Source organism: Euprymna scolopes, chromosome 23 (genome assembly GCF_053919585.1).
Source record: "Euprymna scolopes isolate OS-2025 chromosome 23, ASM5391958v1, whole genome shotgun sequence".
In the NCBI taxonomy this organism is placed as follows: domain Eukaryota; kingdom Metazoa; phylum Mollusca; class Cephalopoda; order Sepiida; family Sepiolidae; genus Euprymna; species Euprymna scolopes.
This window is the reverse complement of record NC_136504.1, coordinates 114,558,507-114,581,899: the sequence shown is the minus strand read 5'-3', so window position 1 is coordinate 114,581,899 and position 23,393 is coordinate 114,558,507. Positions and strand designations below refer to the sequence as shown.

The 23,393-nt window shown below is 34.0% G+C and overlaps 1 protein-coding gene across 2 annotated transcripts in view; it reads left to right on the top strand.

Annotated features, from left to right (window-relative positions):
• Positions 1 to 23,393, top strand: part of LOC145246136 (uncharacterized) — a 93,408-nt gene that overhangs the window by 36,231 nt on the left and 33,784 nt on the right. The window contains exons 1-2 of one of the 2 annotated variants that reach the window (XM_080107986.1): positions 7,241 to 7,294; positions 22,757 to 22,839. The gene's annotated coding sequence lies outside the window, so the exon portion shown is untranslated. Of the gene's footprint in view, positions 1 to 7,240; positions 7,295 to 22,756; positions 22,840 to 23,393 lie in introns of those variants that run through there. The other variant, XM_080107985.1, reaches the window with a different exon arrangement.

Here is a 23,393-nt window from a genome sequence, read left to right as displayed (position 1 = left end):
TAAACTAAGATGAATGTACATAATGTATAACGATTTTTTTTTTCAATTTTGATCTCTTAAAAAATATTTAAACCGGCTAAAGACCCATAAAAGAACGGTTCATAAAAAAAATCCAATCATTTGAGGCCCCTATCGCCGCTCTGTGACTTTTAGTTTTGGAAGAGATAGAGTTTGAAAATATGGAAACAGACAGACAAACATAGTGAGTTTTATAAATTAGATTAAACTATTTACTTGAAAAGGACAATGATTCTATAATTTCACAATCTGGTTTTGTCTTATATTAAATTTTGTGTGTGTGTGTAGTTTTATCTTTGTGTATAGGATTAATTTGTAAAGTAATTAACCGATCGTTATGAATTTAAAAATAGCTATTAGATATAAGTGGTCTTAATTTAGTTTATCATGTGCGTGGTGAGGGCGCTTTGTGAAGATGTGAATACCTTTAATTTTTATTAACTTCTAACATTCGATATTAGACAACAATAAATATTCCCCAAATTTGAGTTCCATCGGAGTATTTTAAAGGGTTCAGAGTAGGCAGAATGAGCTTAACCTCTCATTAAAAAATTAAATATTTCAGATTTGCGTTAAATTTAATCCATTAGTCATTAAACATCAGTCAAATAAAATTCTCTGAATTTCAAGACAGCTTTAAAATTTGAGACATTATCTAGAATCAAAATTATGTAATGGATTTTGATTGGGACAAGGATTCTAGACATAAGGTTTAGTACCTTTTTTTTTTTAATCCAGATTTTAATTTTTGTATAGAGACAATAAAGTTGTGCAAAAGTGTTCTGTTCTGGAACAGGAATGGAAACTGTGTACGGGAGTCATCATGCACAAAACTACTGGATGATAGGTATTAACAAGATGATAGCTTGACGGTTGAATGGCAATGAATTCTATGACATTTGACTCTCACCTGCATAGCAAGGGGGCATCAAATACCATTTTCGTTAAGTCTAGTATGACTACACCGAGCATTGAACTCTGGTCTGCTGACACATTAGCAAGCACTCTTAACATTATACCAGATGGGCCGGCACTCTCATCATCTAATTAATATAAAGAGAATAGATACAGTAAGCTGCAATGTTGAATTGAAACAGTAAACAAAAGTTATTTTTAACCACTTGGTTTTCATTTATTGTGTGTGTGTGTGTGTGTGTGTGTGTGTGTGTGTTATATACAAAATACTATATATGTTTCGTATTTCATTCGCAGAAATTAATCTCTTATAACCTGTTTTTGGTACTTGTGCACGTTTGCCACCGTGCTGAAATGTTATTTTGAAAGCCATTCTTAACATGGAGAGAGAGAGGGAGGTGTTTTGTAACTATTCTGTGCTTCCTTCTAACAATTTAATAATAATAAAAAAAGATACCTGAAGCTTGAATTTAACCTGGGAAAAAAAAAAAACTATTTAAAAATAGCGCGGTCGCGGTGGAAAAAGCGCACCCCCCCTTTTTTATTTCAAACTTAAAACTTGATCCAACCGAATGTAATTTTATTATCTCTATTTAGTTTTTAACGTGGAAAAAATCTAGCTACTTACTCCCCAAAAGAGACATTGCATTGGACAAAAATTAATTTCCTTAGTCTAGAAAGATTTCACTGGCTGAGGATATTAACGTATCAAAACAGATTTCCTCTTTCATTCATAATGCTAAATTGATTGTCATCAATATGTTCAACATGTCCATAATTTTACAAAAAATATATATTTTTCATCTCCACATTTGTCGTTCTGATAAAATTACGTGTCTAGAACATATTTACGTATTATTCCCGGTCGCATATTCTATTATTCCCGGTCGTATATTTTATTAGTGTAGGCATTCTTATGTATTTATATTTATTTAATTAAAACCTTAAATTAGTTTTTGATAAAAAAAAAATAAGAGATGTCCATATTGGCATTAGAATCAATTATTCAGTATTTTCGTTTCGATCCGTAAAGTATGGTGGTTATTGTCCCCGGTGTGCTAAACACTAAATTATATCATTCTGCTCTTCCGTACATACGAATTTGCGCATCGTCATTTGCATGCAAGGAAAATCCAATATTTTATTCAAAATCTCCAAATTATTTTTGTTGAACATTTTGTGTTCCACTAACAAAACCAGCTGTGTGCGATGTGTCCTTGTAGATTGTGACAAAACGTCATTCAAAATGCATAACAACTGGAAGTAGTAATTTTACCTACACGGATTCATTCATTTATGATGTTTTATGTTAAGTGACTAACATGTATGGCAGTTGTCGTATATCGTAAATATTAATGTTATCATAATCATTATTAATCTTGTTTGTCATTCGATCGAGGTAAAAAAAAATAAATTCTTTGGCAGCAGCAAACAAGGGCAAGGCCATTTAACGGTGAGAAAGATGTGTTCGTGTTCGACGTCGGTTGAAAAGCGGCGAGTAAAAATAAGATTTATAAATAAACGCTGATATAATGTTAATAGAACTTGAATGGTTCTCTGACCTTTTTTATTTTTATTTTATTTTTTGCGGAGGGGAGGGGGTAAACTTCTCCCCCTCTTCCTTTACCTTCTCTTTCTCTTCCGTTGATAATTGTTAACATGAAACCTGTCCGTGGATATTTATGATTAAAATAAAATCCTAAAAAAATCTAAAATGTTAATTTGGTAAATATTTACGTTAGGTCCGCCTCCACAATTTTCTGTTAAAATTACGAATTTTATAAAAAAAAAAAAAAAAAAGTTTTTCGACTACGCTGAATAATGAAATCTCATTCAAATTTGGCAGAGACAAGTAGTTTTCGGAATATAAAAACCTGTATTATGCACTGTAATTCACTGTCCACCATGTTTGTACGCACGCGTGATAAACAAATCCATTTTTCTGCGACTGACACTGCCTCCCCTCAAATTTTTATAGTATATGCAGGTGGGTATGGTGACAACGAATATCATTTAAATTTAAGGAAAATATTTTTACCCCACCCCCACCCCAAAAATGGGTAAATTTATACAAATACCGTGACAGCGAATTAGTAGAAAAAAATGTACCCTAACCCTAACCCAGTTTTCAGATTCGTGTTCAGCACACCGAAACGTAACAGAATACTACGTAAAAGATTTTACTAATTCGCTGTCACGGTGTTTGTATAATAATACCCAAAAATGGGGCATTTATTCCAAAAAGCCGTTCTGAACATGGGGAGGTTGGGCGAGGGTCTATTCCGAAAGCCGTTTTTAACATGAAAATTACTCCAGGAAGTGGAAAAAGTCGTAATTGTTTTGTTTTTACGCGCATGTACATTACTAATTTCTCGATTGTAATAAAAAAATGGATTTGTTTTCACTAGGTGGCAGTATCGGTCGCAGAGAATTAGATTTGTTTATCGCACGCGCGTACAAACATGGCGGCCAGTGAATTACAGTGCATAATAGGTCTTTATATTTCGAAAACTACTTGGCTCTGCAAAATTTAAATGAGATTTTCTTATTTAGCATAGTCAAAAATCTTTAAAAGTTTTCATTACTAATGATTACTATATTGACCAATTTCTACTGTACACTCTTTAACCCTTATCCTTGAGTGGCCTCTGGGCCTTGATAATGTGGTGATGCCTTTGTAAAAAAAAAAAAAAAAAAAAAAAAGGTGAACCTAATGTTAAAAAAAATACTGGAGTCTAGCAATGCTAGACTCCAGTATTTAGAGTCACTCTAGCATTTGGGTTTCAATTCCCAACTGATTTGTAAAAGATTTTTCTGGCTTTTCAATCATGTAGAACCGTGAATCAGAGTTGTGATTTCCGTGATAGAAGCGTTGATTGAATTTTAAAATAAAGTACGTATGAAATAGTTTTGAAAGCCAAATTACAAGCAATATTATGAAAATAAAACATTAATTTACCTGTTTAAAATCGATCTTTTGGCGGTATACACCCTCTTCAGAACTTCAAGATAGCGCCAAAATATTAATTTTAAACAAGTATGTTTATTTTCATGATATTGCGTTGTAATTTGGCTTTCAAACGTATTTCATTATATATATATATATATATATATATAATGAGTTTTCAAGTGTAAATGGGACAAAGCCAGTTCTAAAAATGCGATGAATGCAATGAAAAAATAATAAAAAGGTAAAACGATTTCCTTGTCAAGGTTGTTAATAAACCCGTGTAACGAGTATGATAAAACGAAACTAATATTTCAGTCGCCCACAACTGTATGTTCTAAACTAATTTTCCGTCTTTAATGATAGGCGTGTGTGAAAAATCAATATTTTCACTTGCCTTATAAACACGAATGAATCCTATTATTCGACCTTTTTTTTTTTTTTTTTTTTAACTCTTAACCATTAGTTTAAAGGCTTCGAAGCTAATTTCAGTTGTCCGAGGATGACGATATCGTGACAAATTCACTAAAGCAAAAAAGCACGGCGTGAGTTTATTGCGAGAAAAAAAATCTGTGTAAGCTTTAAAATTTTGTTTAATATTATAAGGAATATTTTCATATTGAGAAATAAACATTTTAAATATGTAAATATTAGGAAAGAATAAGTTATTTAAAACGGCCGTCCATTTTTTTTTGGATAACTTTAGCTAACATTTACATATTTAAAATGTGTATTTCTCAATACAAAATGTGTATTTCTCAATACAAAATGTGTATTTCTCAATAGATTTTAACTCGAAATGATTCCTCATATATTTAACGAAAGAAATTTTTTTCTCGCAATCAACTCACGCCGCGATTTAGCGACTTAGCCGGTTTCGTTATCTACTCTAAAAAAAATAAATAAAATTGTTTGCTTGTATTATTTTTTATTTTTTTATCCTCAAAGGCATAATTGCCACTAAAACGTAAGAGACTGCTGTGATAGAGGACAGATTTATAGGGGTAACTTAAGTTGCGAGTTAGAAAACCAGATGTTTGTTCATATTATATTTACATTTTTGCATGGAGATACGGTCGAGGAAACGGTGAGCAGGAAGGGAAATCCAAAGGCAAGTTTCCTGAGAAAAATTAGAGTAGAAAATTTTTGGCATCCAGAAAACTCTTGAATAAATGGGTGGAATTTTACTGCTAGACAAGTGAGTTGGAATTTGTTTTCGTCGATGGGGGGATATACAAGTTGATTGGAACAAATTATGTGGAAATACTTATAAAACAACAAATACGGGGATGCAACAGTGTCCCGCACCGTCTGCAAAACTCCAGTGCAACACTGCGGTGATATGACAGGAACTGGAGTTTTGCAGACGGTGCGGTACTTTTTTTTCAACATTCTAAATTATCTTTGAAGCTTTTGATTAAATGTTGAGTATTTCGATTCATTTGTGATTGGAAACCATCCATATTTTTACGGACCGTTTTTGTATTAAAGAATTTCACTTAATTTTTTTTTTTTTTTTGTTTTTTTTTTTTTCATAAAATAATGGTTTTGTTTTTTGAATGTGCGCTAAACCCACATCGCTGGCCATCTTTATATAAGGGATGCGAGTTCTCCATTTTATTACAAAATTCCGCTTTTTATATATCCAGAAAAAAATGGGGTTTCACTTGATTCGCTAGGGCCTCTTATGGATGTGAATTTTTTTCATTTTTATTTTATTTAAATAAGCTTTTTTTTTTCTTTCTCTTTTTTTTTTTTTTTTTTTTTTTTTTTTTAATAAGATAAAATCTGATTCCTGCCAGATCCTACCTCCTTAACTTGATGTTTTGTTGCTGTTTGACTGGATTCCTCTCTCTCTCTCTCTCTCTCTCTCTCTCTCTCTCTCTCTCTTTTATCTCTCTCTCTCTCTCTTTTATCTCTCTCTCTCTCTCTCTCTCTCTTTTATCTCTCTCTTTCTCTTTTATCTTTCTCTCTCTCTCTTTTATCTTTCTCTCTCTCTCTTTTTATTGTTAATCTTTTTCTTACCCCTTCCGTCTTGTCTTTCCTTCTTTTCCCTCCGTATGAAAGTTCTCTCTGAAAACTGAAAATGTTAATTTTTGCTGTGATGGTAAAGATTTCAAAGAATCGGTGGGGGTGGGGGTGTTTGTTTCATCAGAGAATAACATCCTGCCCCATCTCACATACACACGCACAATCAGTGTCTTGACCTAATTAAAACACGTGTGATGTCAGCTAGAGGGGGGGGGGTGACAATTGGAACGGATCCTTTATTGTGTTAGAAATTCTGTAGATGGCGTAATCCATTATAACAGAACATAGACATCAAGTCATGAGCCTGTTAGTAGACCGCATATATTGTGTATTTATTTATATAGTTTATTGTTCGAAAAAAATTACAATTAATGTTATACAAAAAATGCAACAATTATCAAGAAGAAGCTTAGGCATGGAGCCCTCAAGAAAAATGAGGGAGAGGGGATGGGTATAGGGTCTTTCTAATTGGTTTACAGAACATTGAAGATTACTTTTGGCTGGCACCATTCACCATGATACCGCATTCATATTGTGAAGTTAGACCTACTTAATAACTTAACCAAGCGTTTTACCTGTGGAAATTTCACGGTGGACTCTTTCATATGTAATATATTGATGTTGGCATTCTGTGGGTGTTCAGCATCAATGGAGACGCCCTGATATTACTGTAGCTCTTTTGTTAAAACTGCAAAAGTATTTATCTAAGCTAGCAGGAACACCCGGCATTATCCGGCCGTAAAATACGCTTAAATATGATATTTTAATTTATGCAGATTTTTTATATATTATCATAGTCAATTTTCTATCGATCCCTATATTATAAAATTGTGGTTTCAAACATAAAAAAATATATCAATATGACTTGGGTGCATCAGCTTGAATCGAAGCCGAAACGAAAACTCATGAAGAATTCTTGGTATAATTATTTATTACAAGAAATGGAAGATCATAACAATTCAACGACAGTCACTCGGAAGAAAAAATATATAAGCGTGACACATAAAATAACGCGCGCTATCGTATGAAAAAATTGTTTGTGTGAATTTGTAAATTCAGTGATTTTGTTTTGTGTGGAGTCCAATGATTGATGGGGAGTGGGAAGATTTAAGAAACACCCAAAAATTTTGTCCTATTGAATAATGTTACATAGCGAGATATGGATAACGCCATAAAGTTAACAGTCATCCTTTTATGACGTCATCTATTTTTAAGTGTGCGTGTGTATGTGCATGCGCGTGTAAATTTGTAAAGCCAACAGAGCAAACTCTGGTTTCCTCGGACAATGGAGGAGGAATCCTTCATGACTGAGGCAATTTTTATTTTTTGTTCCTATCCAGAGTGTCCCTCTTTGAGTAGTTGGATTTTCCCCGCATCAAAAGGGTAAGTTTATTGGTTACTGCCTGAAGCGCCTCTGGCTTCACTTTCCTCACCTTTCTGACCTTGTGTCACATCTTTCTGCTGTGGGAAGGAAGTAAATAAATTTCTTTTCCACACATATTCTTCTAGAGAAGTATTTTAAGGAAATAGAATCGTGGGCTAAAAAAAAAAAAAAAAAAAAAAAAAAAAAAGAATGAACGGGCAGATGTTTGTGTGGGGGGGCTCTCATTCTGATTGCTTTATTATTTTTATAAAATACTGTTGTGTAATAATAACTTGGTCGACTGCGGGAGTGTAGTTTTTCTGCAGCACTTCTGAGATTATCCTGCCATGTAAACAAAACGGACAAGTGAAGTTAATTTGTTATGCGAGGCTTTAATTGAAATATCAGAAGGATTTGTTTAGTTCATCTGGTGCATGCATACAATTTACCTATGGTAGTGTTGTGTGCTGTTTCTTGATTTTAGATACTTGTCTCCCCACGAGGGCAAGCCATAAGATGTGGAGAAAGTCCACAAAAATGAACGATCCTTGAAGACACAAAATTTGCAGAACTAGAACACTTGCCTTTGAATGGATTTCTCGGTTCAGTCCATAGTTGCGTAAGCGATGCAACTTGACGTCAGATCAGAACTGTTAATGGTCTCTCCAAGAGCCCATCCTTCTTGACTAAGGCAAAGAATTTTGAAGAAAAGATTATCCATATTGCCGTATAGTTTAAAGGTTCTTCTAAAGTCCATGACAGAAACTGAGCCGAATCGGTAATTTCTTTTACAAGTTCCCAATTGAGAATTCAAACTCTCCACAATGAGGCTTCATCCATAGAAGCATGAGTTTCCGAGAATGTTTTATGCAGGAATAAGGTGGGAAAATTTCCCTTGAATTAGAGACGAAATATAACATATCTTGTCATGATGAAACGTCACAAGAAACTGAAACTGTGCCTTTCCCATGTCACACGTGTATATAAAACGGGAGGGGGGGGGGTCAAAGACAACTACTGAGATGCAACAGCGGAAGTGCTCCATATGATGAAAATTCTAACAAAGATCAATATGTATTGTAGGGAAAATCTAAGCGCTTGGAATAAGGGGAACGAGATGGGATATGTATTTTTTTTTGTCTCGTGTAAACATCTTCAGTCGTCCTAAAACATTATATAATGTTTGTCCACGAATAAAATGTATTTTAATATCAACATGGATAAAAAAACTATCCATACAAGAAAAAAAAAGAACAAAACAAAAAAAATGCTTGCAACCAATTTTTAAACAAATGTAACATTTTCACATTGTTGAGAGAAAAAAGTAGACTTTTCTATTACCCTCTCTCTTATTCCACACGCATATACATTCGAGGAGCTGTGGCTACAGGAATAGCAAATTCGTCTTGATTTTAGTTTTTTTGCCGTTAGCTACTCGGATCCTTGGGGTATTTTTTTTTTTTTTTTTTTAGATGAATATAAGTTCGTAGATAATCATTTCTGGGTTTTCTTTGCGGTGTGATATAAAGCTGAATCCTGCTGTCACACTTATGGCCCTCCCACAGCTGCTCAGTGCTTAGCAGTGGATAGTAACTCAATATAGCCAACAGACTCCCTTTTCAAAATGTGGGATGACACACTATGGCTTTCATTGGAAAGGAAACGCATCTAAATGCAATCACAATTTGAGAGAACTTTATTCTCATGGTGCACAGGACTTTCTTTAGATTGCAAGCAAGCCAGCCGTTGTTCTGCATATTGTGCAACTAGTCCTTGCAAAAGTTCTTGTTTGAAATAAATCAGTGTTCCCATCTCTACTGAGTGTTTAACCTTGTTGAGAAGTTTCTTGAACTTTCATAAAGTGGTTCTCTTTAGCTTTGCTGGCGAGTAGTTAGTTGGCCTTGAAACCTTTCTATGAGGATTACTACAAGTACCCGTGGCCTAGTGGTCAGACTACTTGGTAAGATTCAGTTGTAAAAGTTGCATTCTTATGAAGATTGAAGGTTCAGTCTTCAGTGTGGGCGACCCAAAAATATAATTGCGAATTATTTAGGATTTCTATCCAGTTATGGCTGGCAGAACGAAAGTATGCTACTATGCCCCCCCCCCCCCGGTGGATTATGTAAAGGGTTCCATTCCAAATTCTGTGCAGATTCTGGAGTTAGACTGAAAAAACCCCAAGTTTGACTAGACACACTTGAAGAAGGTCAGAGCTTACATTGACCGAAACGTTGTGAAAATAACATTCAAGATGAGAACAGTAAATCGAAGAATTCAAAAAAATACAAATTCTATGTGTGAGTGCTTATTATGACTATATCAAATTCATAAAACTCACTTTCATTTTTTTTTTTTTTTTTTTTTCAAGGTCGCAGAGTGGCATAAGCTGGGTTAAATTATTGTATTTTTGTTGATTGTTGTTTTAATGTGACCTTGTCTATGTGTGCAGAACAGTCTCTACCAATTTTTGGTCTACAGATTTAAAATTTGATATGGAATCACATCCTTACATCATTCGTAGACATTTTTGCTGATGACACTACCATCTATGGTAGCACATCTAAGACCGTAAACGACCAAGTTCTCTCCGATTCTCTCTCCTCTGATCTTGATCACGTTGTACAATGGGGAAAGGAGTGGCTGGTTACTTTTAATGCATCTAAAACCAAGCTTCTATCATCATCATCAACGTTCTGATCCCCATCTGGCATCAATTAAAATGAATGGCTCTCGTTTTGGGGAGGCCTCAAGTTTTGACAGGCTTCTGGCTTGACTTTACTCCTGATCTTAAATGGAATACGTACATCAAATCTGTTGCCAAAGCCGCTGGAAAAATGGTGGGATCTTTCTATCGATCCAGTAGATATCTCACTGCTGATGCAATTCTCTATCTATATAAGAGCCAGATACGTCCAAGGATGGAATACTGTTGCCACATCTGGGCAGGAGCTGCTAGAAAAGACTTGTCCTGCCTTGATAGGGTTCAAAATAGACTTTGTGGCCTGGTGGGAGATGTCCTTTTCTCTTCGCTGCAACCTCTATCTCACAGAAGAGATGTTGCGAGTTTGTCTCTGCTTTATCGTTATTTTCATGGAAAGTGTTCAACTGAGCTTCAATCTATGGTCCCCCCTCGCCAAACTTTCACAAGAAACACTAGACTAGCTGAAAACATTATCAATAATTTTCCCCACTCTTTATCTGTACCTAAACCTAAACATAGATTCCATGATCAAAGCTTCTTTCTTAGAACTGCACGCCTGTGAAATTGTCTTCCGTTTTCCTGCTTTCTATAATATGGTTGCCTTCAAGTCCAACGTGAACAAGTTTCTGATGAGCCGTTCCACTTAAGTTAACAAATTTACCAAACTTCCATTACTATCGATTACTATATTGTCCTTTTGACTACTCTACACTCTTTAACCCTTATCCTTGAGTGGCATATCGGCCTTGATAAGTGGTGACGTCTATGTAAAAAAAAAAAAAAAAAAAAAAAAAAAAAAAACGATTGAACAAATTCGATTTGTTTTTCTAGCTGGTGAAAATAGCCATGGCCCCAAAGGAGTGATCAAGGTTGGACTTTTGGGGTTTATAAATCCAAGTATTCATTCTTATCTGGTCTTTTGTTGATAGGTTTGTACCAAATGTTATATATTATTTTTATTTGGAATCGTTTGAGATGAGTAATTTGTGTATTTATTTTATTCGTGGTCTGTTATCCCCATCTTCATGGTTTTTGTTGTTTCACCACATATTAGCCAACATTTCTTATCTTGTTGCAGTTTAAAAACGGCCAGAGGATAAGTTGGTCGAAATATTGTAAAACAACTATAAAGATGAGGATAACAGTTCGCAAATAAGTAAATAAATAGATATTTAACGCAAGGAAATAGTAGAGAATGAAAACTGATTTAGTAAGGATTGATTTCATGTCTGTTCTGTTAATGCTAGGAAAATACCTATCGTAAACGATTTTGAGGACTTAGTAGTGTTGAGACAATTAATCGGAATCGTAAAAATAAGAACTTTTGTCGGGTATCGGTAAAATTTGTGCCTATTTTCTGATGCCAAAAACAATTTCCTTTATCAAATGATGTTTTCTAAAACAAAATCTTCCACTGCTGGTATTACCGATAAAATACTGAATATTTATTTATTTTAAACTACCAGTAAAACTAAAATCTATAGATCAATCCCCCACATTATGTTTAAGAAAATATATGCACATTTAAGCGTGCAAAAATAATTTCACAGTTAAATATTTATAGATTTATAAAGAATCGAAATCGGTAATTGTATTGGAATCAGGAAAAATATTGGAATCGTCCCATCACTAGTGCATAGGTATGCATGATAAAGATCTTTATGCATGCTTGACCAGGAGCTGTGTCCGTTCGGAGAAGAGGCTGTCTCAACCAAATTTTTAGTCTTTGCTGTGCACTCGGTTTATCAGCGGCTGACTCGGTTATGCAGTTACCTTTGGCTTTGTTCACAGGAACTCCCTTTGGTGCATCATGCAGGCAGGTGATTTTACACAGAATCTTCTTGGCCTCGTACAGGTCAACACGGGGTCAGGTATGAGCATATGGCAACAAGTTGCGTACCTCCAATTGAAAACGGACATGCACTGTTTTTTTTTGTTTTTTAAACTCTCTTCAAGTACACCATCGACTACATTCTTAATTAGATTATTTGGAGGTGGCAACTGAGTGTGAGTTAACCGTGCCCAACTCTGCGTAGTTGACGATATTGTCTTGTCAGGGTCGATCAGGGATGAGGCACTGGACAGGTTGCAGAAAGTTGTGCTCTGTTTGGGCATGTGCATTATTAAAACCTTCAAGACTGCAAAGTTCTCTGCCTCCAGATCTTTCTGAAGATTCCGGTCATTATTTTGAAACATGAATTCTTCATGTATCCCAAGTCCATTATTTCAGCCAAGCAGTTCAGCCAGCTAGATCCACGTTTGTGCATTTCTAGCAGTCTAAACCAAAGTATAAATATTCAAAAGAATTTTAACTGTGGCGAAGTAGTTAGTGACACTGATAACCTGGATGTGCCAAGTTCAAATCCAGTTCATTCCAAAGAAACACCTACATCAAACCCACACTTGACCTTTTGTCTCACTTTCGTCTGAGCTCCAATCTATGATGCCCCCTTTACCGAACTTTCACGAAAAACACTTGTCTAGTTTAAACCACTATCAATAATTTCCCCACTCTTTATCTGTGTTTAAACCTAAACATGGATTCCATGAACAAAGCTTCTTTCGCAGACTTGCACGCTTGTGGAACTCTGTTCCGTTCACCTGCTTTCAAACTGACTAGAATATGGTCATCTTCAAGACCAACATGAAAAAGTTCTCGACGAGTCGTCCCCTTAAGTGATCCAATTTACTAAATTTCCACTACTAACGATTACTAGGATATTGTCCCATTGACTACCATACACTCAGTAAACTTTATCCCCGAGTGGCCTCCAGGTCTTGACAAGTGGTGACTCTTATTTAAAAATAAAATAACTTTATCCAAAACCATTAGCGTCCTTTCCTTTATCAATATCAGGTCATGGCTACAGATGAACATCTTTTAGTCGAAAAGTGTTTCATCTTGCAGTAGTAGATCAACTCTTCTGTGGTTTTTGCACGTTTAAGCTGTGGTGCAAATTCTCCTTTTGGGTGGTAGACTGCAATCCAAACTCTCGGAGATATTGCAACATGGCATACGCCAGTACTTGTGGGGAGAAGTCGATCTGTGGTCAATACAAAATCTAGCGGTGACTTATCAAGGCCCAAAGGCTACTCAAGGATAAGGATTAATAAATGTAAGGTGGTAGTTTAGTAATTGTTAATGGTGTAAATTGGGTAGAATTTGATTATTTATGGAGACGGCTAAACAAAAACTTGTTTACATTGGATTTGAAGGCTACTATGTTGTATTCAACTGGGAAGCAGACCAGCAGAACAGTGTTCCACAGGTGGGCAGTTCTGGTTAAGAAGCTTTATTGATAGAATCTGCGTTCAGATTTAGGCACTGATAGAGAGTGGGGAAAATCGTATATAGTGGTTGTAGCTAGTTGAGTGCTGCTTGTAAAAGTTTGGCAAGGGAGAATCATAGATTGGATTTCAGTCGAGCACTTGCCATGAAAATAACGATAGAGCAGAGACAGGCTCGTAACATCTTTTCTGTAGGGGAAAGAAAGAGGTTGCAGAGACGAGAAAAGGGCATCACCTATGTTTTGAAGCCAGTTTTGAACTCATCCAGGCAGGATAGGGCGTGCCGAGCAGCTTCTGCCCGAGCTTTCAATTCTGTTATAGACATCTCTACAATTTATTTAATATTTATGTAAAAATAACAACCTGCCTGCCCATCCTATTGTCTTGTTGATTGCGACGGTGTTGTAGATTACCTAGCAACCAGCTTTCTCTGTTCTCCAACTTCCTCCGGGAGTCGTTGAACTTTAGGCCTGGCCATTTCAAGATGTTGTGATCGCATTTCTTTCCTGGTTTGCCTCTCCTCCTCCCCCTCTGCCCCTTTGCAGGATCATCTTTTCAATACCACTTTGGTTTGCGTTGTTTTGCTTTCGTCAAGATATCTTCGTAAGGTCCACTTTCTGAAAATAACTTGTGAGTGTTGTGGGCACCAACCAGTTTTCTCTACCACCCCCGATTTTTCGCCTTCCTGAGCATATTACTTGGCGCCAGCCCTGTCTACTCTCAGATGTTTTTTTTTCTTTATCTGTCCCTGTTTCTTTCTTCCACCACTCCCATACAGTTCCTTGCAGGATTGTTTTTGCAAGACCTAATGGTCATGTGATATGAGTGTACTACTTCATTTCCCTCTTTTTCACAGTGGTCATTAGATGTTCATATCGTCCGATTGCTTGTCCAAGTCAGTTCTTCATCTCCTCGTTTGTAATGTCGTCCCTTTATGATATGTCGAAGATCTTTTCGAAACCTCTCTGTATCTACCTCCCAAGGTCTGCAACTCATATGCATGTATTATATAACGAATCGATATTTAATAAGGTCAAAACATTTTATTTATATTAATTTAATTCCTTTAAGACTTTCGGTTTACTTTTGGGACCATCGTAACTCTTGCTTTCCTTTTTTTTTTTTTTTTGTCCTTTTGTTCTCACATGCCATGAGAGATGTTTCTGACAAAGGGGGAAGAATTGCTGTTTTCTATGTCTGAATCTACCCATCTAACCTATCGGTGGCTAATTTTTTTACCTTGAAGTGTTATTTTTTATCTTCTTACATCAAGTGGCTTCATGCCTTGTCTAGATTGATATCCATTAAAAAAACATCCTGCTTATTATACATGAAAATAAATCCATAATATTCAGCAGTTATTTATTAAATCTTTTGACTCCTTGCAGCTGGAAATGAACTAACATATTTCTCATTGGTCATTTTCAACTTAAAAATGGTAGACATTTGTTTTAGAATTACCTGCCGAAACAAGTATTCCTGTAAGGTTCCTCGGGTAGACAGGTATATCGGAAATACACAAAATAAATGAAATGTGTGTTATTTGGCTTATTCAGACTGCTGTTCTTAAGTTTTATTCGCACAACGTTTCGGCCGATGTAACCTCCAAAAGGTCTATATTGTCAAACTTGGTATTCTGCATAGAATTTCATACAGAACCCTTTATTTAATCCACCAGGAATAACATGCTCTCGTCAGCCATGATTGGGTAGAAGTCTTAAGTAATTCGTAATTGTATTCTTCATGTTGCCCACACTGAAGATTGAACCCTCAACCTAAAATACAAATGTGTTTACTTTTGACAAACGCATAACTCTCAATCCCCAACCTATTTGTCCTGCCAGTCCATGCGCAACGTTTTTTACAGACCGAGAATTACTCGTCTGCATTTGGCTGTTATTTCGAGTGTGTGATATATAGATTTTTAATCTTCTCACAAGCATTGTCATCAAGTCTAATGTAAACAAATATATAATATTGAGCCATACTTACTACACAAACAGATATGAGCGTTAGGTAATCTTTGGTTCCAGTGGCGAATTCCATAAAGATGAGGACCCAGAATCAGCTTGGCATCCGGTTTCACTCTTCTGAGCCAGATTTTCAGCTGGCTTCAGCATCGTTTTTATCAAACCTTGACGAAGGGGCTGGATCGATGGCTTTGTGGATGAAGTCATCTAAATGACGATGAAGAGCATGATTGGACCAATGAAGACATTTTGGCGCTTCTGCACTATCAGAACAAAATTTTGGAAATGGTAACACTGAATTTCACATGAAAAACAATGGTATATATGCTTTCCTTGTATTTTTTTTAAGATGATTATATCCAGAAATTACGGAAATCAATAAGGTAGAAAGTTATTATTATTAAAAATAAAATTTGAAGAAAATGATAGTATTTGCTTATGAGAGTTCAAAAGGGAGGTAATTTTCTGTTTCGATTTATTTTATAAAAACAAGATGGCCACAATTTTTCACCTGCTAACATGATTAAAGTTTATTTATTTTTTTTTAATAATTCAATAAGATTCAGGTGATTTCGATTCCATAATTTGGAAGCTAACATTGTAATTTATTAGAATTGACAAAAAAAATCAGTAGAAACCATTGTTTTTTTTTTATCTGAAAACTCCATTTACTGACTACAAAATTTTGTTCTGATAGTGTAGAAGCACCGACATTTCAAAAGGAGAGCTTTTTGTAGAGAGGATATGTTGCAGTTAGGACGAACAGCAGCATTTGAGATGAATTGTTTCCAGTAAAGATAAAGTACATATATATATATAACAGATTTATTTTATTTTTTTTAATTTGATAATTGTTTTGATTTTAATATAACAAATAATTTTGTAATATTTTATTTCATGAACAAATATTAAGCATCATATGTTACAGCGAGAGTTGAGATGAACTGTTTCCAGCAAACACGAAGGATGGCGGCATAAACAGTAGTGATCGAACACCTCAAACTTTCGTAGGTCGCTTGCTGTCATCAGCCATGTTTCACAGCCGTTCTCTTGGATAGTCAATTCTTAAGTAATCTTCTGCCTATGTTTCCAGTGCACTCGTGGCAAAGATCATATTTCAACTAACGATCTCTTTAACCTCTATCCTTGAATGTTCTTTGGACCTTGATAAGTAAAAAAAAAAAATATCCACCATCCTTCCCAGTCTGTCAATCTATCCATCTTGTTAACTCTTATCCTTAAATGGTTTTTGGACATTACTCGTTGATAAAAAAGAACAGTCACCGACATCATTGATACAATGATCATGTGAGGTTTATTCTAACAAAAGCGTTTTAAAATCATGGCGGTTTACTCAGATTGGCACTTATGGCAGCATTTAAAATTAACTAAAATACAGAAATGTATGTATGAAGTACGGACCAGTCATGGAACGAAGATGAAAAGTTCCAAAAATCACATAATTTGATCAAAAAGTTTTATTTTGATTCAAGAAAGTAAAATTTGACTGTTTCGATGATGGTGAAAAAAAGCATTAAACGATTCAGTGGACAAGGGCAGACAACTAGAATTCACATGGAAACTGTCAAAACAATTGCTGATTACCTCCCCTTATGTTATTTATTAAAACATGGCCTCGCCTGTCATTTATCGGTAAAAAAAAAACAAATTTGTTTTGCTGTGAATAAGAAACAACTACTTAATCAATTTTTGTGATTTTGGAGAAAATAAAATCTTCATTCCGTGACAGTTTTTCTTCATTTTTGTTTATTAGTACCAATTTAAATAAGAACTAAATCATTATATAAATTCAACATTTCATTTTTTTAAAAAAATCATTTCTTTGCATAAAAATCATTGCAAGGGTTCTCTTCAAATTTCCATACAGATTTATTATTTCTGTTATTTCAATTTTATTTTATTATTTTTTTTATTACTGTTCTTATCTTGAATGTTATTTTAACAGTTTCTGTCGATGAAAACTCCGACCTTCACAGGTGTATCTTGTCAAACTCTAGGAATGTGCGCAGAATTTTTTACGAAACCTTTATTTAATCCATGTAGGTAGAATATTCTCATTCCATCAGCCATGACTGGATAGAAGTCCTAAATAATTCATAACTGTACTCCGGCAGAGTGATAAATACTATATTTAAAAAAAAAAAAAGTGTGTGTGTGGATATATGCAAACATACACCTGAAGAAAGTCTGAGGTTACAGCAACCGAAACATTATTCAAATAACACTCAAGATAAGAATAGTAGTTTGGAGAATCTAAATAATATGAATAACCAATCCTTATCCCCAAAAAATTCAGAAATGAATTCACTCAAAAAAAAAAAAAATATTAAAAACTGGATGTTGGTAGTAAAAACAAGCAAAAAAAAAAAAAAATGAAACTAAATTTCAGAAATCAGATACAAAATCTGACAATCTTTTTTAGAATTTATATATCATTAAAAATATGTTTTGAAGTTTATTCATACACAAATAGAAACCCATTTTTGTTTATTTATATATATATATATATATATATATATATATATATATATATATATATATATACTAGCAAAAGTACCCGTCGTTGACTGAGTTCAAAAACAGCCTACAGAAAATGGACTCTGATTTATGAAAGTATGATAGGTTATGAAAAGGACGGGTTGTAAAGAGATAGCTTCGAATTTGGGGGTATCAAAACCAAAGCAAAATATGATGAAAGTAAAAATAAAATAGATAAACCCCATAATTTATTATACCATACCTGTTCACACTGAAACAATTATCACAATATTCTGTGGATCTATATTAAAAAAACTTGCTAAACTTTGTGACATATTTCCATTCTATGGAGGTTGGGCGCGAACGAACACCCCATAATTTTATTATCCCATATTTCTTCAAACTGAAACATAATTATCAAAGTATACTTATGCAGATAAATATGAAAAGTCTTTATTAAAGTTTGTACCTATTTTCATTCTATGGAGGCCAGGCGCGAATGCAGACCCCACAAATTTATTATACCATCCCTATTTAAGTTAAAACATACTTATTAAAGTATTCTTATGTACATCTATATCAAAAACACTTGTAAATGTTTTTTTTTTAATTTTTTATTTCCATACTTTTTGTGGACCAGACACATACACAGACTCCACAATTTTAATGAATCATCATTATGCCAGATCAAACATACCCATTCCTGTCTCGATACATCTATCATTATATGTGATCAGTTTTCTATAATAGTCAACCATATAGGAGCCTATTTGTGACCAGACACACACACAGACGTTCAGCTTCATATTATAGATATATAAAAAATAGACTAAGTAAAAAGGAGGATTTTTGACAAGTTATTAAATCATCCGCACCTTCAACAGCTATGTGCGTGGAAATGGCTAAGAAAGAATAAAAGTGCAACTCTGCTTCCCCAACGGTCCAGAGATTCGAAATGTTCTGTGCCATCCATCGAACCATCTAACAAGATTATCCTAGGGTGATCAGAAAACGCCGGATTGTAAATAAGAATTACAACCTAAAAGTTAACCAGATATAGATCAGATATACTCTTGTTTGGAATGCCACTGTGATTGTTTTGATAGTTGCAAGGTTGAGACGAAAATTGATGTTGTAAACGGTGTATCGTTTTTATTTTTGAGGTATGCGAGTTCGAAGAACGTATTAAAAACAATTGTCAGGAGTACATCTCTGATGAGCAGAATAGAAAAAAAATATTACAGTAGACTTATTGATCAAAGTAAGCAGACAAAATTCCCAAGTTTGGCAAAATGCATCTGAAGAAGACTGCCGGTTACATCAGTTGAAGCGTTGCGATCATAACATTCTAGGTGAAATCCAAATAAGCAATAGTCTACAAAAAAAAATTTATGAACTATAATTTTCATCTTTCAAATTTATGTCTGATGAATTCTATTAAAATGTAGATTTGAGGTTTCTGTAAATATATTTTTTTTTTTAAGTCGGTCATAGATCACTACATCAAATCCATTGCCAAGGTTGCTGGAAAAATGGTGGGATCATTCTACCTCTCCAATAGATATCTCACTGCTGATCCAATTCTCTACCTGCATAATAGCCAAGTACGTCCAATGATGGAGTACTGTTGTCACATCTGGGCAGAAACTGCTAGAAGTGTCTTATCCTGCCTTGACAGTTTCAAAACTTTGTAGCCTAGTGGGGAATGCCCTTTTCTCCTCCCTGCAACCTCTTTCCCACAGAAGAAACGTTGTGAGCCTGTTTCTGGTTTATTGTAATTTTTTTTGGCAAGTGCTCGTCTAAGCTCCAATCTATGGTCCCTTTCCCTCACCAAACTTTTACACTCGTCTAGCTGAAACCACTATCAATAATTTCCCCCACTCTTTATCTGTGCCTAAACCTAAACGTAGATTCCATGAACAAAGCTTCTTTCTTAGAACTGCACATCTGTAGAACTTTCTTCCAATTGCCTGCTTTCCAGCTGACTACAATATGGCCGTCTTCAAGTCCAACATAAACAAGTTCTTGATGAGCTGCCCCCCCCCTTAAGTAATCCAATTTACCAAATTTCCACTTCTAACGATTATAAAAATATTGTTCCATTGACTACTGTACACTGATTAACCCTTATCCTCGAGTGGCCTCCAGCCCTTGATAAGTGATGGCTCCTTTGTTAAAGAAAGAAAAATATCCACATATGGATTTAGACTGCAGCAAATTAGCAAAATTCTGCTGATGCCATATTCATGGCTAGTTTTTTTTTTTTTTTTTTTTTTTTTTTTTTCAGCCATGTTTGCATAGCAAAAACCAGATTTGTGTAGTTGGAATGTGTCAGTTCCAACCTTTGGGATTTCAAAATATGCAAACCTTTTATTTTAAAATATTCCAATATTCAGTAATGATTAGATGTTAAAAATTTGACTTTTCACACTGCCAACGTTTTTATGAATCGGACTTTGATTTCTTTCAAAATCTCTAAGACTCTTGTAACATAGCACGGACACGCACAGGCAAATGTATGCGGAATGACATCACTAGTAAGGATAAATAAAATCTTTAAAAAGGTGATCATGTTTGAGACCACGGAAAAAGGGTGGATGACTTTCAAGAAGACGATCACAAGAGTGATATCACGGCCATAATGAGAGAATGAGGAAATAAATGTCGTTGTACAACAAAAAAAAAAAAACATGTTGAAGTTATTTTCTATTCTTTGTCTGCTTTGCAACTGAGACTACAACGTGTTGGTTCCTAGGCAACATTACACTCTGCAACCCTCTAGTAGCTACTAAAAGGGAGCCTTTTGGTCGCCTTTGGCTATAATTAACCACTTTATTATAACTTTATTTTAAATTTTAATTTGGTTTATGTATAAATAACCTTGCTTTGGTTTTGAGCGCATGTGTATTCGCAGGTGTATTAAACATGAGCACAATTACAGTTGAAAACTTCTTTTTTTTTTAAATTTTATTTGCAAATAATATTTGACTAGCAAGACCTGTCGAAATTCCAGATTTTGTATAGATTATTATAATGTACTATCGATTTTGTATAGATTATGTATAGATTATTATAATGTACTATCGATTTTGTATAGATTTTGTATAGATTATTATAATGTACTATCGATTTTGTATAGATTTTGTATAGATTATTATAATGTACTATCGATTTTGTATAGATTATGTATAGATTATTATAATGTACTATCGATTTTGTATAGATTTTGTATAGATTATTATAATGTACTATCGATTTTGTATAGATTATGTATAGATTATTATAATGTACTATCGATTTTGTATAGATTTTGTATAGATTATTATAATGTACTATCGATTTTGTATAGATTTTGTATAGATTATTATAATGTACTATCGATTTTGTATAGATTATGTATAGATTATTATAATGTACTATCGATTTTGTATAGATTTTGTATAGATTATTATAATGTACTATCGATTTTGTATAGATTATGTATAGATTATTATAATGTACTATCGATTTTGTATAGATTTTGTATAGATTATTATAATGTACTATCGATTTTGTATAGATTTTGTATAGATTATTATAATGTACTATCGATTTTGTATAGATTATGTATAGATTATTATAATGTACTATCGATTTTGTATAGATTTTGTATAGATTATTATAATGTACTATCGATTTTGTATAGATTATGTATAGATTATTATAATGTACTATCGATTTTGTATAGATTTTGTATAGATTATTATAATGTACTATCGATTTTGTATAGATTATTATAATGTACTATCGATTTTTATATATTATACTAGCAGTTCCACCCGGCTTTGCTCGGGCCCTATGTACTGTTCATAATTTACGTGCATATGTATATATTAAAAGTGTGAATATGTACACTAATGCCTTTCTATATAAAACTTTCTATATATTAACTACCATAGAGAAAAGTTGGTAGAGACCGTGGACCCCAATTTTGACCCCTTAACATTTGTTTTGGGCTCAAATTAAATTAAAATGTTTGACCTATGTCCAAGTAACTTACATCTAAAATTTCAAGTGTTTAGACCCAAAATTGGCTGAGGAGTTTGGTAGAGTTTTCAAAGGTCAAATCGTTGAACTTTGACCCCTTGACAGTCAAATTTCTGGTTGAAAACCGATTAAAAAGATTTTCCCAAATCTCAATAGGCCTTATGTCAAATCTCGAGTCTATAGACTGAAAATTGACAGTTATTTTGTAGGGAAGTGTACACACACACACACAGACATTTTCACTTTTATAGATATATAGATAATTGATATTTTAAAAATAAAAACCATATCCCTATGACTTAGGTGCATTAGCTTGAATAGAAACCGAAATAAAAACTCATGAAAAATATAATATATAAACTTGAGTTCCTTCAACCATTAATTGAAGCTGAAACCAAAACTTGTGAAGAATTCTTGATAATATTATTATTTTTTTAAAAATAGATGACTTGAGTGCCATCAACTATACTCAAAACCAAAACTTATGAATAATTCTTGGTAAAATTATTTATGACAAGAAATGGAAGTACATAACAATTAAACGACTCAGATGTAAGTGTGACACAGAAAATAACACGCACACTATCATATTAATATATAGATGATATTAGAAAGAGCTCTAAAAGTAAAAATTGAGTTCTGCAAATATTCCAACTAGCTCCGAACAAGGCATGAAGCCATTTGATGTAAGAAATTTAAAAAAAAAAGCATAAAAAAACTACTTTGAGGTCAAAAACTAGCCAACTATACGCGTTACGATTGATGTATCCTGACTATGAAAACAGCAAATCTTCCCTCTTTGTCAGGAACATTGCTCATGAAATGTGAGGACTAAAGGGCCAAAAAAAAAAAAAAAAAAAAAAAAGAGAAGCAAAAGTTATGATCTCCGATCGACCTTCCTGACATCCTAAGAATAGATACATTTTTTTTTTTTTTTTTTTTTTTTTTTTAACTGATTTACATGACGGATTTATAATCGTTTTATCTTTTTCTTGCAGTCACTTCAACTCGCACACCACGTTTGATCATGAAGAAGAAATTCTGATGTCATTCAAAAGGGATTATTTATCTCTTTGCCAAGGTGAGTGTAAAGCCATATTACTTCCAGAAATGTAACTTTATACACATATGCCAATTAGTTGAGTACGTGTAACAATAAAATGGCTAATCATAACACTTTACTGCAGTTTCATCGCATATCCAACTGTCTCATACATGCTAATGAAAATCTTATGGTCTGTATGCATTTAAATATGAATTTAAAGTTTAAATTTCTATTCAAATGTGTAAAGACCATAAGGATTTTAATACCCTTTTGTCAGTCGGATGTACACCGAAACTGCAGTAAACTCGACACCGACTGACCGAAGCAGCATTCCTTCAAGCCAGTTTGAACCTGGTTCCTCCAAAGGAGGAAGTTTCAAGGGAATATCAAATTCACAAGCTGTCTTCAGTCATTTATCATTTTTGCTGACAGGAATATACAATGTTAGGTTTTGTGATTTTTTTTTAATTTATTTTTTTTTTTCTTTTTTACGAGGTGTCGACGTCCTCCTACATACATACAGTGCTTGGTATTTCTTAAATGGTCACCCATCTAGTACTGACCTGACTTAATATTACTTAACTTTCATG